This window comes from Herpailurus yagouaroundi, unplaced genomic scaffold (genome assembly GCF_014898765.1).
Source record: "Herpailurus yagouaroundi ecotype Mexico unplaced genomic scaffold, PumYag 160, whole genome shotgun sequence".
NCBI classification, from domain to species: domain Eukaryota; kingdom Metazoa; phylum Chordata; class Mammalia; order Carnivora; family Felidae; genus Herpailurus; species Herpailurus yagouaroundi.
Window position 1 is genome coordinate 42,937,462 of NW_024412401.1, and position 9,380 is coordinate 42,946,841.

The 9,380-nt window shown below is 53.2% G+C and overlaps 1 long non-coding RNA gene across 1 annotated transcript in view; it reads right to left on the reverse strand.

The window, feature by feature from the left end:
* Positions 1–728: 728 nt before the first annotated feature.
* The window catches only part of LOC121034900 (uncharacterized), a 10,594-nt gene continuing 1,942 nt past the window's right edge, over positions 729–9,380 (reverse strand). Inside the window, exon 2 of the long non-coding RNA XR_005792661.1 lies at positions 729–887. This is a non-coding gene — a long non-coding RNA (uncharacterized LOC121034900). The remainder of the gene's footprint in view (positions 888–9,380) is intronic.

Consider the following 9,380-nt stretch of genomic DNA (forward strand, 5'->3'; position numbering starts at 1 on the left):
GATGGGATGCTATTTCTATGATTACTTACATGAGATTGTAACATCAGTTTTGCTAGAAGATTCTCTCCTTGTGAAAAACGAGTGGCAGTGCCAAGGAAGCCCGTGTGACTAGGAACCAGTGGGGACATGGGGGCGGTCTCCAGCCACCAGTAAGAAGTTGGTGTCCTCGGGACCACAGCTGCGAGGAGCTACATTCTACCAAGACCACGGAAGCCCCCGACCACCCAGAGTGACCACGCCAAGGCTAGAGACGAGATGGGAGCCGACCAACACCTGGTTTTCGGCCGCAGGAGCTCCTACGGTGAAGGACCCAGTCAAGCCACAACCTGTGCTCCTGACCCACGGACACCAAAATAATTAATGTGTGGTGTTTGAAGCCACCAAGTTGGTCACAACATCGGGGACAGCAACAGATAATTCATGCAACGTGATAGAATGTTTAAACGCTGCTACTCTGGGGACGTACCATGAATAACTATTGAACGGACGTTGATAATAACTGCGTTACTCAAAACGTAACATGGATGTTATTCAGGGCCTCCTTCTGCAGAAAAGGTCCCTACACGCCGCGTCTGCCTTCTGGGCAGCCCAGCTTCTCCCGTGTGATCTGGTTCCCCGCTCCAACCAGTGACTCAGCACCGTCCGGTGGAAATACAACGCGAGCCACGCATGTGATCGTAGATTTTTCCGGTGGACGCATTCACATGGTAAAAAAGGCAAGTAAAGGCGATGTTAGCAACATCTGTGATTTAACCAACACGTAAGTATGTCACCTCAACACGTGGCAGGTGACGATGCAGGCAGTGAGGCGCTAACCGGGCACCTGCTCTGGAGGCAGCGAGTACGTAGGTCGGTCATCCATCAGAGCATCCAGCCTGTGATCTCTCCTGCAAAGAGGAGAGGGACCGGTCACATTTCTTCGGTAGGCAGTCTGAACTAAGAAGCACGAAAAGACGGGCCCGTTGCTGTCAGGGGCTGCCGCTGAAGGGTGGGGATGGGGGGGGCCTCAGCCGCCATGAGGGGCTGGGAGCGGGATTCAGTGTGGAGGAACTGGTCTCAGAAAACCTGAAAGCAGAGACAAGCAAATGGCAGGGGAACGCAGCAGGTAAATGGAGCGTAACTGGAGGCAGGTTATTGGAGAAAAGAATGGTCCAGCCTTCTTGCATTCAACAGGTATGTCTGGTGGATTTCCATGCCTTCATCCCTAAACTCAGGCCCAGACACCGGCTGGAAAAGCCCTGTCACAGGACCCCAAGCACCCCAGCTGCCTCGCGGTGGTGGTGCCGGGGGGCCCCGGGAACCCCTTTCCTCTACATCGCACTGAGGCGAAGATAGCAACCTCAAGCGCGCCAAGAGCTCCTACGCCAACCCAAGATGACACCACCTCCCCGCCCCCCGTGACGTGAGGACGTCTACACTGGTCCTCCTGGACAAGGCAGAGGTGGTCCTTTTTCACCGTACTCCACTGGCTGAGTGTTTCTGAACGGGACTCTGGGGCTCAGATTCAATCAGCGTGCAGAAGACAACGTAATGGAATAAGTACCTCCGTATTCGCACCTCCCGACACGAAGCCCTGCTTCACCTACTGGTTCGAATCCCACGTCCGCGCCTTCCTTCCTCTACCCCTTCCTTCAGTAAGTATTTCCTGAGCACCCACTCTGTGCCCTGGACCCTGGCGATACGGGACGACGCAAAGAAAGCCATCCTCTGTACTCTTGATGCCCAGAGTCTCATACAGGTTCTGGATAGAAGTCCAACCACCGGCCGTGAGCCCGTGTAGTGGTTACAGTACCAGGGGCCGGGAAGGAGGTTCAGGGAGCGCCGAGGGCATGTGACCGGGGGGTCCCCGTCCAGTCTGGGGGACCGGGGCAGACTTCCCCAAGGAAGCAGAGTCTGAGCCGAGGCCCGGGTGATGCTTGAGATCGAGCAGGAGAAGGACAGGGGGGCCGTCCCAGGACCTGGCCCACCAGGGTGGGCAGGGGTGGCACCTTTTCTCAGGGACACCGCTGGCCGCCTGCCCTCACTTACTGGATGCAGACGTTCCAAACCTGTACTCTAGTTTGACCTGTCAATTTTTCTAAGTCTTGACCACCCTTTATCAAAATGTGTATCGACGTGAGAAAGCGAATGTCTGCCGCCCCCCCCCCCCCCCTCGGGCAACTGCAAAATTGAAATCCTGTGGAGACGGCAAGGGCACATTTCCGATTTTAATTATTTTTCATCTTCCTTGGCTGGTTCGTGCTTTCCGATGACTCCTCTCATTCCCTCCTAGAAGCGGTCGCCACTCCCTCCCCCGGGGGGGGTGGCGGGGGGGGGGGGAATACACTTATCTCTACCAATGTAGGCAATGTTTCGAGTACATCAAGATTCGACTGGAGGAGTAGCGTGAGGGACGTCTGCTCTCCTAGAAGGTGCTAGAAACAAGCAGCTCGAACAAAGAACACTTCCCCAAACCCGGGTGTATCCTGAGCAGCAATGAACTTGGAGGTACACTTGGACTCAAATTTGGACTCTCGTGCTAAGTAGCTGGGTGACCTGGACCCTGCCACTTCACTTAGTGCCACAACCTGCCCTTAGGGCTTTTCGGGGATTGGCTCTCTCAGCCCCTGTGGCGGCTATGGGCCAGGAGGTGTTTGCAGCCCTAGTCTACACTCCAGGAGAGAAATGGAGACACACACGCTTTGCCCCGGATGCCCTAGGAGCCGAGGGCGGAGCTGGGACATGAACCTGGCCAGTCTGTCTCCAGGATCCCTACTTTTAGCACCCGGCTTGAGTTTCTCGGTGATTCCCCTTTCAAATATGGGGAACCTTGAGGCTCAGAGGGGGAAGGCTCACTTGCCGAAGTTCACACAGCCCGCAAATGGCCAGAGCTGCGACGTGGACCCAGGTAGTCCGGCTTCAGAGCCCTGCTCTTACCCCCTAGATGTGGCTGCCTCTGAAGACGGCCCTGCCTTGGTGAGCCTGGCTCCCCGCGTGTGGGGTTCCTGCGTGGCCTGGAGAAAGAGAGAAATAGAGTCGCTCCTCCCCTGACAGGCTGGTCAGTCTAGTGGGGCAGGTAGGGGTCGAGCAGACAAAGGGTCGTAGGCGCCGAGAAGGGCCAGGACGGGGTGCTCTGGAGGTGGCGGTGAGCTTTAAATCAGGCAAGGGGAGGATTACCTTCCCAACCGAGTTCGGTGAGGGTTCATTTCATCCGCAAATGCTCCTTACCACAATGTTCAACCCATAGCGAGGAAACAGGTGATGAAGCTTAGTCGTTCCCATTTACGGTGCCGTTCTGATGACTGTCGTCACTGTCGTCACGGGGTCCCTAAAAGCACCGGTATCAGGGCCAACAAACATGGGCTCAAACCTCCCCACCGTCATTTACCGGCTGTAAGACCTCGGGCAAGGAACCTGCCCACCCCCCGCGGAACCGAGGATTTCGTATCTCACATGCCTCACACTGAGCCTGACTCCTACTCTGTGCTCCATGAGGAGAAGTGATGATCGTTAAGAAAACGTGGACAGCGGGGCCCACTTGCGACAGGTGCGTGCCCCAACAGCCCGCTCATCCCAGGAGAGAGGAATCTGCTATTTCTTGGGTGGGAGCGAGACCAGAAACTATCTCTTCTCGACCATCATCCCGCCCCATTTCTTCTGTGATAGCTCTGAGCTCCCCCAGGGCAGGAGGAATCATTGTCCGACAGCCAGAGCGGTCCAAGGTTGGGGGGGGGGGGGGCTGGCTGCCTTTGAAGGAGGGAGCTCCCTGTCAAGGAGGGGTTCAAGCTGAAAACCCATGGCGGAGATGCTGCAGAGAGAACGCAAAAGTGCATCGGGGAAGGCAGGAAATGACGAGACCCGGCCAGACGGTGTGGATTGGAGCAACGGTTGTGAAACCGGGTTCATGGAACCCCGGTCCTGGAACAGGCCCTCAAGTTTAGACACAGAGGATGGAAGAGGTCAGATGGCTGAGGGTCCAGGGTCCCCTCCCGCCCCTCCAAGAAGAGAATCTCCACTTTTATTGGTTTGGGGATGGAGGTTTCTATCAGTTAGCTATTGCCACAGAATTGCTGCTTTAAAACACCACAGAACCTCAGGGACTGAAATGATGAACATTCACCCTTCACCCCTCACCCCTCAGTCTGTGTGGCTCGGGCGACCTAGGCTGTACCGTTTTGATCTAGGCCGTCGCACTCATCATGGGGGGAGGGGCAGGGACAGGCCGGGGTCGACTGATCAGAGCTGGGTTTGGCTGGCACAGTTTGGCCCCGTTCCAAGTGCCTCTCCTTCTCCTCCGGAAACCAGTGGGGGTACTCTAGGTCTGTCCTTCAAGACTGTCATCTCGCGTCTCTCCTGTGTTTTAGGCCGTTTGGAAAAGCCGATACTCCTCTATATGGGTAGCCTCAGAAGCAAGACGGCTGAGACCCTCACGTTTGCCTTTCTGAATAGATTTGGGTTTTGCCACATCGCTGATATCGCAGGTTGGGAAGGACAGGAATTTCGAGGGAGAGGCAATGACTTTCGGCGTCCATAAACATGACTTTTCTCGCTGAGACCTAAGCCCTGAGAGACCCAGAACAACAAGTGGAAAGCATAAGATCCCAGAAAGCGGAAGGAGAATGGATAAGGCCTCCAAAGAAGTTTTCGCCTCCACCGAGAAAGGAGAATAAAGTGTGACGGGGGGACGAGAAGAGGAGAGATACTGGATCTTAGGTTCCCAGCCTCCTGAGCTAAGTTTCGGGTGTGGGAGTGTATCAGTTACTCACTGACCCACAAACACTGCATAACAAACACAAAATCTTGTTTTTTTTTAATTTTTTTAATTAAGCTTATTTATTTTTGCCAGAGACAGAGTGCGAGCACGAGCCGGGGAGGGGCAGAGAGAGAGAGGGAGACACAGAATCCGAAGCAGGCTCCAGGCTCTGAGCCGTCAGCACAGAGCCCGATGCGGGGCTCGAACTCACAGACCGCGAGATCGTGACCTGAGCTGAAGTCGGACCCTTAACCAACGGAGCCACCCAGGCGCCCCTGGGGGTTAACTTATTTAAGCTGGGTTTATCTGACGTGGCTCTGCCCTGTGTATCTCTCGTTGTCCTTGGATCAGAGGGAAAGCTAAGGAATGTTCTCTTGCTAACAACAGAGGCACAAGAGGGCAACTGGAAACAGAGGCCTATGAAGACCTGGGCCTGAGGATGACACACCATTACTTTTCCCTCATTCTCTTGGCCAGACCAAGTCCCACGAATGAGCTCGAAGTCAAGGAGGGCGGGAAGGCGGGGTGTGCCCAGCCTTTATGGAGAAAATTCCAAAGTCATATGCAAAGAGCATGGATATCAAGAGGGGCAGAAAATCTTGGGGCCGATAGTGCCATCTAATCAGGGTGGAATGACAGGAACCCAAATGAGCTTGAAGGATTAGGGAGCAGGGGGTATAGTTGCCCGGCAAACAAGACCCCGACACAGGGCGGCCACCATGGCCAGGGACAGACTGGCCCGCCCCATTCACCCACAAGAGATTTGAGAAAGCCAGCAAGCAGGGCATGGGAGTCCTGGTGGGCCTGAAGACATCTCACGGTCAGCGTCCAGCAGAGAAAGTCTAAGGGTCTGATAGGCGTGAGCCGGAGTAAGACCACTAACACTAGATGTGTCTGGATGGAGGCCAGTGACCCATCATGGGACAAGCCACACCTCAGGGAGACCCACAAGGACCAAGTAAAAGCCCCCCCTCTTCCCTGAGTCTCACAAACACTGACAAATGCTTTCCTGCCTCAACTAATGTGGAGGGAGTCTCGTTGTCTGGCATTCTCCGGGGGAAGTTTTAAGTTGCGGCTCAGTGCATCGATCATGTTGCTTTTCCTTTTCATTCTGTGTTTCTGGGACGGGGCGGGGGGCTGGGGGGGTTGAGAGCAGATTGGAGCCAGGCTGTCCTTATTTGACTTACCAGTATTTGGAAGGCACTTAAGTTTTTCCTTTTTTCTATGGGAATGGGAGTGAAATCCAAAACTCCTAGCTGTCTCTAAATACCAACTGACTAAGCTTAAAGACTCCCAAAATAAACAGCTTAGCATTCCGGAAAGTTACCAGAGACTGGGGGTTTGGTAAATGAGGCACGAACCTCCTTGTCCTCCTTACTTAGACTCTGCTCAAGTGGCCCCTGCCTCCCCAGAGAAGCGGGCATATGTTCGTTTGGTAGCCAGTTGATAAGGGATGAGTCTCTAACACTTTGGCTTGTGAAGCTGGGGCCCCAAAACAGAATGTTACGTTGCCAACGAGACGAAATCCAAATTCAGCTGGGTTAGATTGTCCCCCCCTCCTTTTCCACCTGTCCCCTACCTTCCTATCCTCAAGGGGCTGATTCAAATCTCCCCTCTTCCTGTGTTTCCTGCTAAAACACGGCCGATACTCACAGCTCTTGTTTTTAAGTTTGTTTGCTTATCTATCTATTTGTTTGTTTGTTTTGAGAGAGAGAGAGAGAGAGTGTGTGTGTGTGTGTGTGTGTGTGTGTGTGCGCGCATGCAGGGTAGGGACAGAGAGAGCAGGAGAGAGAGAATCCTAAGTAGGCTCCACACTGTCAGTGCAGAACCCCCCTTGGGGCTCGAACTCACCAACTGTGAGACCATGACCTGAGCTGAAATCAAGAGGCAGGCGCTCAACCAACTGAGCCACCCAAGCACCCCCAACTTCCTGCTCTTAAGTAACCCTCATTTTGGGGTCGACAACACTTGGCACAGATATCACTCCCATTCCCTGCCCCGTGCAGACATTACTAATCGATCATAGCCCTTCTTCCTCCTGCCGATCTCCTACACAACCTCACAATTCGCTGCTCCAGGCAGCTGGTCCTGATCGGGGGGAATTGGCACTCACGGTGAAACAGCTTTGTCGTACCAGATTTAGATTCTATTTGGAACCTCTAGGCACTGAGAATAAAAATAAGCATAATAATAGCTATGGTTTATTGACTGTGCTACTTTTCAACTATCATCCCATTTATTCCTGTTAACAAGAATGGAAATTAAGCACTAGGTTCCCCCGTTTCGTGAACAAGAACACTGGGACTCAGAGAGGTCAAGTAACTTGCACAAGGTCACACAGCTGGGACGTGGTAGAAATGGAGTAAGAGTCTACTTCTAATATACTTTGAGGCCCCTGGGGTCTTGATTTCTCCAACACTCCACCCTGACCTCCAGCTGGGTTGTCCTAACATGCCGTATTATTTCATGCTCTGAGGCCTTTCCTTAGACAACTCCTTTTCCCCAGCATGCGCTTCAATCGTCCCGGCTGGTGGGAACCTCCTTATCTCCAGAGAGCGAGCTCCACAGGGGTCACGTCTTCTAGAAAACCCTTCCTGACCCAGCTACGACTAACCCCACTCTTCTTTTTGCCTCCTCCGCCCCCATGAGAGGACTCTCACCTTTAAAATCCCCCTTGAAAGTAGAGTCTAAGCACTATTGATGCTTCTATATCAAGTCAGTATGGAATGAATGAATGAATGAATGAATGAATGCAAGCCCAGACCCGAGGCTCTCAAGGGTGGGTTGTCGACTTTCCAGTTCTTCAGAAACTACTTGACCCCTCGTAGGTGTTTCCACGGCCTGCTTGCCAAGGTACTGGGTCCTTCGACTGGCTTGCCATCCTGCCCAGGCACGAGGACCCAAGGACCAATTCAAACATGGAGACATAATCAGCGAAGGCCACCAAAGGGCACACGCTCAGAGTGGAGATCCAGAACCTTTGACCAGCAGAGTTAAGGTCTTAGTGAGGACATACAGTGCCAAAGCATCAGACCCCAAAGCCCAGGTCCCAGGAACGATGGCTGGGTACGGCAGCCTTCTCGCCGGTCCCCACCTCTGTCTGTCCCTCCAATCCTTCCCCACACTGCCCTCAGGTTATCTTTCGCAGACAAACGTCTGGTCTATCCCTCTCCCCTGAAAAACCCCTTCCGTGGCTCCCCATTGCCCCCAGGGGGCCCCCACCAAGCCTCCATAATACGAACCCAAATGTCCTGTCCAGAGCCTTCTCCTGCCTCTCTCCAAGCCACCCCTGACATCTCAGGAACCTCCAGTGGCTTGAATCTCAACAGCACCCAGGTGATTCCTGGAGCGTGTGGGCCTTTGCTCATGGCATTCTCTCTTCCTGGAACAGCCATCTCCTTCCTTTCATCCCAGATGGCTCCTACTTACTCCCCACGACCCAGCGTGGTCATCACCTTCTCCTGGCTCCCAGATCAGGTTAAGGACCTGCTGTGTGCCCCCAGCCCCCTTCCTCAGCCACAACCCTCGCCTTGTCTGCACACCTGCGTGCCTAGAGCCCAGCACAGCGGATGGCAGTGTGCAGGCCACGCTTGATGACTGAAGGGTCAGATTCAGAGTGACGAGTGGGTCAGGACCCGTGACTCAGAACAAAGACCATGATGGCAGTTTGGGCTGGAGCTTTGCTTCGTGTTTCCAGCACGTATTTTGAGGGGCTAGCACGCATAGTAGGAGACTCGCTTAATCCTCTGGCCACTCTGCAAAAAGGAGGGTTAGCATTTGCAACCCCCCTTGAAAAGAAAACTCGAGATGCCTCTCTGTACCTACGGATGCCTCCTTCCCCAACTCTCTGGGCTGCTCCTACCTGATGAGACACACGTTCTCTCTCTATTTCTGGACCTAGACTACACTCTTCCCCCTTTCTCTTCCCTCTCCTATTGTCCTGCGTGGCTTGGCTGGCTGGGCCGTGTCCACTCCCTTCCTTTCTTCTATTCTCCACCAACTCTAACAACAATAATACCAAACACCTACACGTGGTAAGCCAGGCACCGTGTTTTACGTGTATTTTCACATAAGATCCTTGCAACGTCTTTCTGATGCTCAGAGACGGAAAGAAACGTGTCCGATGACACACAGCTAACAGAGTTCGCCGCCACCACCCCAGCTGGTTTGCTTGGCCCCGAAGCCCTAAGAAACTCCACCTCTCCTCTCACCAATTTCCGCCTTCCGGGGGCATCCGCCCTCCCTGCCAGTCACTGTGAACTTCCAGCAGAAAGAGAAAAAGCCACCTCTAATATGTTCTCTCTACCCTAGTCTTTTCCCCTTTCTCAATAAATCCATTTAAGAGCAAAGCATTTGATGGACAGTTTAATAGAGCTCTCCTTAAACCTGGCCACATTAATGATTTCTGGCTGGCTAAATGTCAGCTTCCGTAGTTCAATAGCTGTTTTCTTTCCTTAACAATCAGTGTCTCACTCGGGATTCTTCATTGGGTGGATAGGGTATAGTGCTTGAACAGGTCATCACCAAGTCGGTGGACCTGGGATTTAAGCGGGACTCGTTGTGTGACCTTAAGCAAGTCATTTAACCTCTCTGGACCTTAATGATTCTTTTTTTTTTTTTTTTTTTTAATTTTTTTTTTCAACGTTTA